The sequence below is a fragment of the Planococcus citri genome, chromosome 2 (assembly GCF_950023065.1).
Source record: "Planococcus citri chromosome 2, ihPlaCitr1.1, whole genome shotgun sequence".
Lineage (NCBI taxonomy): Eukaryota > Metazoa > Arthropoda > Insecta > Hemiptera > Pseudococcidae > Planococcus > Planococcus citri.
The window spans coordinates 35,162,975-35,171,635 of NC_088678.1; the positions used below are offsets into that span (position 1 = coordinate 35,162,975).

Below are 8,661 nucleotides of genomic sequence, written 5' to 3' on the forward strand. Positions count from 1 at the left end.
GAAAGAAAATGGAATAACCTGTGTAACATAAGAAAGTCAAAAGAACTATTAGGTCTGTTAGGCTATTGATCTTAATCCAAATATGTAGTACCTATATACCGACTTAAATTATAATTCAAATTAATTTAATATATATACTTGATGCTTACCTCATTTACAGTCATGATGATTGCTACAATTAAACTCATCGAGCTATGGCAGAACATCGTTTAATGTTTACAATAACACCTATCATTTTCATGCTTTATAGCCTTAGATTCTATGTGAATTCATGGACTTGAACTATTATTTTTTTTTTCCAATTTGCTCATTGAAAACATTAGCTCGTTCTTTTTATTTGCCGCATGCAAAAAAAAAGTGATTATTGTTATAATTTATACAAAGAAAAAAAAGTATGAATTAACACGAGAACCAACCTTTATAACCTGTCAAGGTATCAACTCCGATTCCCCTTAAATTTGGCTCATTGAAAATATATCTATGCCATTCAGACCTCAGAACTGAATTTTCAACCGCCGAAGCTGATTTCTTGATTTTTGGCAAATTTCTGAAAATGGTGAAAATGACCTATTCGTATAAATTGTTATCTACTTTAGTATAGAAGAGTTAATGTACAGATGAAAATGTGAAAATCGTTTCAAGTATATAGGCTATGAAGTCGACCTCATCCCCCCTTCTCTGAATAGATTGTCATCGTTTTCTAGCCGATCTGGAGCCTACAGCATCTTCAAATCGCTCCAGCAGACGTTCTGTGATCAACTTCGATATTAGCTGAAATTGAAATAAAATGCAATCCTGTCATAAGTTCGAGATTCCGAACCAATAAGATTGGTGAATCGCTAATCCAAATGAATTCGGACATAGGTAGTAGTACAAAGAATCGAATGTTGTTCACCCACACCTTTAATTTTTCAGACAAAGTGTCATCAACTGGTTAATTTTCTTGAGCATGGACCAATAAACATGACGTGGAATTGTATGCAGTAAGTATCCGAAAAGAAGGCACCTACTACCTACGTAATGGTGTGATCATTTTACTCTCATGTTTGACATATTGTCTACTTTTTTACGTCAAGGGGCAAAACATTTTTTAAAATAAATGACTTTTTCTATTTTGATTGGATTTTGTTTGTAAATTCAAATAGAATCATCATGGAGAGCTGTAGTTAATTAAAGACACACTTACGTATTAAACACTTATTGATCCTCCAAGTAAAAAAAAAAAAAAAAAAATTACTTCAAAATTTTTTATTCATTCAACTTGATCTAAGAATAAAATAAATTATGAGTAGGTACTTACTGAATATGAGCAAAATCGGTGTCTGAGGGAACTCATTGACGTCAGAATTCCCATTTGGAATGAAACTTAAATACAGCGAGTAGGTCGAAAGAGAACCTGAAGAAACTCCCATCTTCCAATTTCCAGCTGTTCGAGTTGTTTTTTCGATTTTTATTTGTTCTACTGGTGGGTATAATGCTATCATCAGCATCACATAAGGATTGCTGAATTAAAAAATGGCTGTACCTATCTCTCCTTCAGATGAACTTAAGCAGCTAAAATTTAGACCAAGAAGTGCAATATGTGTTTGATACCTCGTCGACTGATACCGCCATATTGGTCGGATACACGGTTCCATTTCAGAAAAAGGATTTTCTCAAATTTGAATTTAAACTTTTATGACTGGAATACTGGATCCGATCGGCCAATGTGGGTATCAGACAATGAAAGATTAAACAGGCGTTCTTCGGTTAAAATAAAGGTGTACGATTTTTTAAAAAACTAAAAATTACACCAAAATTTGTTGGCACAAGCAGCTATATTTTGCGTTTTGTATTTTTTCAATTTTTTTCAATTTTTAGTAATCTCGAAGTAGTAATCCCTTATATCTAGGTGAAAAGAAGATGAAGAAAAACACCCCAGTAGGCAGGGAAAGACTAATAGGAGTATCTAATCTACCTACTAAGAACGATAAAATTTTTAATTTTTAACTATCGTTTCATTTTTCAAGAAGGAAGTTTAAAAAATTTTCAGAACATCTTGACTTTCATTTCTGTGATGAAATATTTTTTAGATTTTTTTTTTTTTTGAAGTTGAAATCGCTCTTGTTTCTCGTTGTTTGTTAGGCTTACTTACTTTCGTTGAAATTAAATAGGTGGGTATTTCTCTTTTTAAAAAAAGATAACAGCATGAAATTGCATATATATTTTCTTATGGAGTAAGCATTTCAAATAATGGATACCTGCTATTCATACTATGGACTTATTTAGATAGCACAAAGAGTAACATAGTGATCATTTTTTGGGCTTGAGCGCATTGAAGAACATGTTTGTGAACAAACTCTGAACCATGGGATGATTTAGTGGCGAGTTTTCTTCTTTTTTGCCCGCTGCTGCTGCTGCTGTTGTTGGTTTACTCGACATATAATTTTTCACTGTGTTCACGATGGCATGGTTAGCCATTGTAGAGACAATTGGGTGATCACGATACTGATACAGTTTATTCCAGATTGCAGCGTAATATGATGGACTCGGTTGAGAGGAACTTGTTACCACAGAATTTGATGTAGAGGTGGTTGAAGTAGCAGGAATAGCCACACCGAATGAGGAAGTCTTCAATAGGTAGATATTTGGTTTAAAAAAACAACAATGACAGCATGGATTTAAAAGATGTTACTTTATGATAATATTTAGTAAAACTTGAGATAACTTACCACAAACAGAATGAGAATCGTAAAAGTTGAACCAAACAAGAGATACATTTTGATAGGAGCCCAAGTTGCCGAATGAATGTATGTATAATTCTATCAATGTCAATGCCAGTCGTTTGGATAAATAGATGGATGAATGGATGGATGGACTGGATGGATAGGTAGATAGGTAGATAGATAGATGGGTAGGTCTATAGATATAGCTCGGTATGATTCCGTTTGAAATTGTCATCAAATACTTACAACCCTAGGTATGTCAGATAATTTATGGCATTTGTGCGGCGGTCCTTTTCTATCTCTCTTTGATAACAAACGAGTCGGTACACCATTAAATTATCAAAAAGCTCGAAAATTTATGTAGTAGCAGAACATGCTATGTGAAAATTGTCCTTCTAATCGCTCTATAGACATCGCTCCAATAGTTTTTCACATTTAAATCGAGATAAGAACTCAAAAAATTTAGAAAAAATATCATAATTTTTGATTTTGTAGGTAAAGGGTATAGAGGAAGAACCAGATATACATAAGTTGAAAATTTTCAAAAATGAGTGAAGGTCGAATTAAATTCACACTAAAGAATGAAAAAATGTTGTCAATTTAGATTTTGAAAAAATTTGTTTTTTACTCCGAAAATGGACTTTAAAAAATAGAGGAGGGGGAGAGAAATGAGCCAAGACCAACTCTGAGACAATTCAAGTTGTTGCAAAACATCAACTTTTCGATTTTATTGCTTGATTTTTTCACGGAAATAGAGTATTTTCAATTCACTTAATTTTACGTAGGTATGTACCTATCTCTTGATTTTTTCTATTAGATATGCCTCGAATTGTGTTGTGGAATATTGTTTGATATATTTTTTGGTTATTCTGAGAAAACGTGAGAAAAACATGAAAAAATTGTGTCAAACAGTGGAAAATTGTTTATCACCCCATGCTATATGCACTTATGTATTTAAAGCTGAATCTTCCGGAATGTTTCATCTTACCAACTGGATCCAATTAAGATTAATTTTTAAAAAAACGTCGCATTCAAATAAATTAGGTACCAATAACCTATTTTAATTTACACAACTCGTGTGCATAGACACAAAGAAGAAACAATTAATTAAGCGAGAGATTAGCTTCTATAACTATACATACCTACATACCTACTTACGGATAAAGATTTTGGTCAAGTATTAAGTAGATACTCGTGATAGGTACCTATTTTAATATTAATCATTGGCATTGATTAGGGCAATACTTGGTCCCACCAACCAGCGAATAAAAAATTTCTTCGAAGTGTTTTAATTAAAGCATCCCCCGTAGAAATAGATTTTCCACTCGCGCTCATAAGATCTCTAGAACGTTGTTTGCGGAAGATTTTAAAAAACCGGTTGAGTAATGATTCCAAATTAATTTTGGCAAAACCATCTGTTTCTTCAGGTTTTAGTAAATCGTTTCTGATTGTGGGGACCGGCAAATTGCACGTATGAAATTGCACGTAAGAAAATTGCACGTGCGAAATTGCACGTGCGAAATTGCACGTATACAATTGAACGTGTGTGATAATTGCACGCATGTGAAAATAGAACGTCTGCAAATTTAACGTCTGAAAATGATTTAATGTGAGATTTTCACCAACCCAAAATACAATTTCGAAACGTTCTGAGCAGTTTTGGAGCCTCCAGCGGATTTTCGAAAGTTGAAATTTTCGCAAAATGTTACTCAAAGAAGGTGGAAATCTAAAATTTACTTCAACATGCTGAGTCAATTGGAGACGGTTTCAAGGCGTTCTACGAGTAGAACTGGAACCTCCGGTTGTATTTTGGAAATGTCAGATTTACACAAAGTTCCATAAAAACCGTCTAATTTAACTTTCGAACGTTCGAAATATGGCTACCAGCTCCTGAACAGGTTGAAACCGTCTGAAATCGACCGCATGTGAAATTTACGGTATTACTGGAATTTTTTCCATTTTTTCTGGAATTTATGAGCAGATAAAAAATTTACTTTTGAAATCGAACTCATAGAATTTCGCGAAAACTCCCTAAAACGGTCGAGAGGGTGCTCAATGTGCACTGACCCAATTATAGGGGCTGAACTTCATTTTTAGCCTTTTCAGAACAATTCAGATAGTTGAACGTAATAATTTAACCCTGTAAACGTTCTATTTTCACATACGTGCAATTATCACACACGTTCAATTTGTATACGTTCAATTTCGCACGTGCAATTTTTCACGTGCAATTTGAAACGTTCAATTTTCACCAACCCTCTGATTGTCGACATACGATTCAGAGATGATTCTATTTTCTGACTTTGTTTCGAGGACTCCGCTGCTAATTTTTGTGAGGGCTTAGCCCAGGAAAATGAAAAGATCTGTAAGCATAAAACCGGCAGAAAAGTGTCATCAATTAACAAATACAATGGGAAGAAAATGTTAAACACTTGAAGTGCTTTGTCTTTTTATGACATCGTAATGCTTAGGTACATTTGGAGGGGGAATTGAAGTTGAAGTTGAGAATCTTGCTTATTATTTATTTATTCATTCATTCATCTGCATTTACCTATTTACTTATTCGTTTATTTATTAACAATAGGTAGGTAGAGGTACCTACCATTCAAGAATATCAAAAGCTATTTCTGAAACTAAGGGAACATTTTTAAAAACAGAGGTAGGTATAAGTATCAATTTTTCAGTAACCTACGCTGCCAATTTAAAAACTCAAATTCGGAGTTTTGTAGGTAGGTATTATTAAACTTTTTTAATTAGTAAAATTTATGTATTGTACTTGCCATAAATAGAATGAGAGCTTCTAAAATTGGATCAACGGAGCGATACATTTTAATGGGAACCCCAACTATGGGTACTTCTTTGCTGGATGATATGTGAGGGCGCGTACGGAAAGGGACCTACCGACCAAAAAATGAAAAATTTTTTTTTTCCTGAAATTGTTGTAGGAACTCTTAGAGAATCGAATGGAACCTCCCAAACCCGCCAATAACTCCTATTTCATCGAAATTTTTCGCTTTTAAGTGAACCATGACAGAATTCATAATCGAAAAAACTTGAATGCAGTGCATAATCTGACCGGTAGAGGTCATTGGAGGGCGTGTGTGAGTGTGTGGTAAAGTGTAGGACCTTCGAAGTTGGAATACCCCTACGTAATCTTGCAGTAACAACAAGAGAAATAACCGCGCGCAAAACTTTAAACGGCTCTCCTGTAAAATTTACGTTTTGGTCGGTAGGTCCCTTTCCGTATGCGCCCACACATATGAAATCTCACGAACATCAATATCAATAGCCTAGATAGATCGCTAGACATCTGCGTTTTTAAAAGTGAAATTTGTATAAAAAAACACACATACATATAGGTTTTTTATCATTGAAAAATATTAATCATGATTTATCGCACAGTAGGTATGTCGAAAAATATAACTATACCTTTACCTACCTACCTACCTATTTTCGTCGAAAATAAAGACATTTTTAGACAGTATAATGTTTTTCTTTGTCAACTAACGAATCGGCAAGCCATTAAATTATCAATAGCTACAAATATTTTCATCTGCTTCAATTGACTGTATATTTAAAAACTGTTGATCTGTAATCATACAGTTGCTTTTTTCACTAGGCATCTAAATTGGGAAGATACTTTAGGTACTAAAATTGTGAAAGTACCTACGCAGGGCCGTCGAGAGCGAGGACAAAGAGAGCAATTCGCGCATTTTCTTTGCTTCTTAAAACACACAGGCTTGATTCATTTTTTTTAATGTTTAAATTTCTAAAAAAAAAAAAGTATAGGTACCTCTACCTAACCTACCTATCTCTCATTCAATCTTCAAAATTTTAACGTGAAAAAATTAAAATTCTCGCATTAACAGCCTCTCGAAATACAAATTTTCAGAAGCTTCCACCCTCACTTGGGTTTCAAGAATTAAATAAAAACAAAGTTAGAAAAAAAATCTAAGTAGGTAGCCTATATATTTTGAATTATAAATTGACTAACATGTGTGTAATGGGGAAATATGCCCTGACTGCCATAGGTAGTCTATGCAGTACATATTGCTTATGCAATATTTCAAAGATATACCTCGTGAAGGTCATCCTATTCGAGGTTCTTCTAGATCTTTCGATCATACGATCCCCCTGGGCTTTACTCTACCCCAACAGTAAATGACAATGTGTGAACTACTGACGTCATAGACGATTCGCGAACTCGAGGTATCTCTCTGAGAGCGTCGAGCTCGCCTCCTTACTTGAATCCTGCTATTCGCGGTGGCAAGGTCTTGTCTTTGAATATACCCATTTAACTTAGAATGTGTCGTGCCAGTTCTTTCTTTATTTTACACCACCCTTGGTGGCTAAAACATAATTTATTAAATATCCCTATTTTTGGACCCTTCACCAGAATCCGGACTGGGAGAAGTGGCAACCCTACAAAAGTGCTCATAAAAACTAGAATCTACGCTCGGGCCTAGTATTAGGGGACCCACAGGTGAGTAGATTAATGCGTACATTTGAATAATGGGATTTTACCCCGATCATATGCCTTTTAGATTAACTTCATTATTTCATGTTAATCAAAATTATCTGCCTACGAACATGGGGATTTAGTGTGAACCATTGATCGTAGGTGGAACGATGAAGGACATAATCATATCAGATGTTCCTATATTTTTAATTAAATCATACAATTTCGCTAATGAACTTATATTACACAACTCTTATCTAGGCTACTCTACTAGCATGGATGTAGTAATGTTGCCTATGTTAGTCACGTTATTGTTATTTTCATTAATTATACAATATTTCCACTACTGTAATATTTCATGTAATACATCGACTTTTGGGACATGAAATGTTCACTCGGTTGTTTTTATTAACAGTCTTTTGAATTAAATGAATAGTAAGGGTAGGAAGGGTGTAGACTCTCCGTACATTTTGAGCTAGTTTGGGAGAGGTAATTATTCCTTCTCTAAGGAATAATTCTTGCAATGAATCCCTCGATGTAATTATCACTATAGCACCCTATCGTATTTATTCTTATCTATACTATTACATTTATTGGCGTCCAACACGGTGGGACCAATTTCAACATGCTTTGTGTAGTGAAAATGACTAAATTATTTCCGGCAAAAAAGAAATAAAATTCTTGGATGCCAGGAAAGAAATTTTATCAATTTGTGCTATTTGTAACACTCGGAACGTTAACCCCTCATTTATGGTGGCCTGCCTGCCTACTTGAGACCGCTTAATTTTTCCTTGATTTACGAGTAGCACGAATATTAGAACACCACTTGCCAATCTGCTCTATGTAGTGTACAAAAACGTTGAGTTTATTCCACTCGGAAGAACCTTGACCAATTTATATGACTCGTAACGTACAGTGGTGATGAACTCTCATTTATGTTGGCTTGTCCGTCTACTTGAAGTTGATCATGGCTCATGCGTTTTCGACGATTTAAATATCGACCTGCATTTCTCCATTTCATTTAGTAAAGAGTAGAAAATCCTCATTTATGGTGGCTTGACCGCCTACTTGGGATCATTTTCGAAAAGGAGCAATCTCTCTCTTATACTTATGTATGGCGGAATTAAGCTCTGTTAGCGAGATCCATTAAGCAAACGATACTAACGTGTGTCATTTGTGGTTCTCAATGCATTGAGACCCATTTATGGTGGCTTGACCGCCTACTTGGGAATCTTTGGTTTTTGTCCAATAGGTTAAGGAGACTTACTTAAGCGACTGGTGTTAACGTACTCCTCTCGTGTTTGTCTCAACGCATTGAGACCCACTTATGGTGGCTTGACCGCCTACTTGGGAATCTTTGGTTTGGTCGTAATTAGCTCTCGTATATTACCAACGGCACTACAGAAAGGCAAAATGGCCACTTACACCAAACAGTTTCACTACAACAAAAGCAGGCTGACAAAAAATTAGGTCCGACTCGAATCCATCCTAAATTCT

General features: G+C 34.9%; 1 long non-coding RNA gene across 1 annotated transcript; it reads right to left on the minus strand.

Annotated features, from left to right (window-relative positions):
• Window positions 1-2,188: 2,188 nt before the first annotated feature.
• On the minus strand, window positions 2,189-2,912 carry LOC135833701 (uncharacterized). Its single transcript, XR_010556520.1, has 2 exons — window positions 2,712-2,912; window positions 2,189-2,610 (listed from the first exon to the last, which is right to left on the minus strand). It is a non-coding gene; the product is annotated as an uncharacterized LOC135833701 (long non-coding RNA).
• Window positions 2,913-8,661: the final 5,749 nt, after the last annotated feature.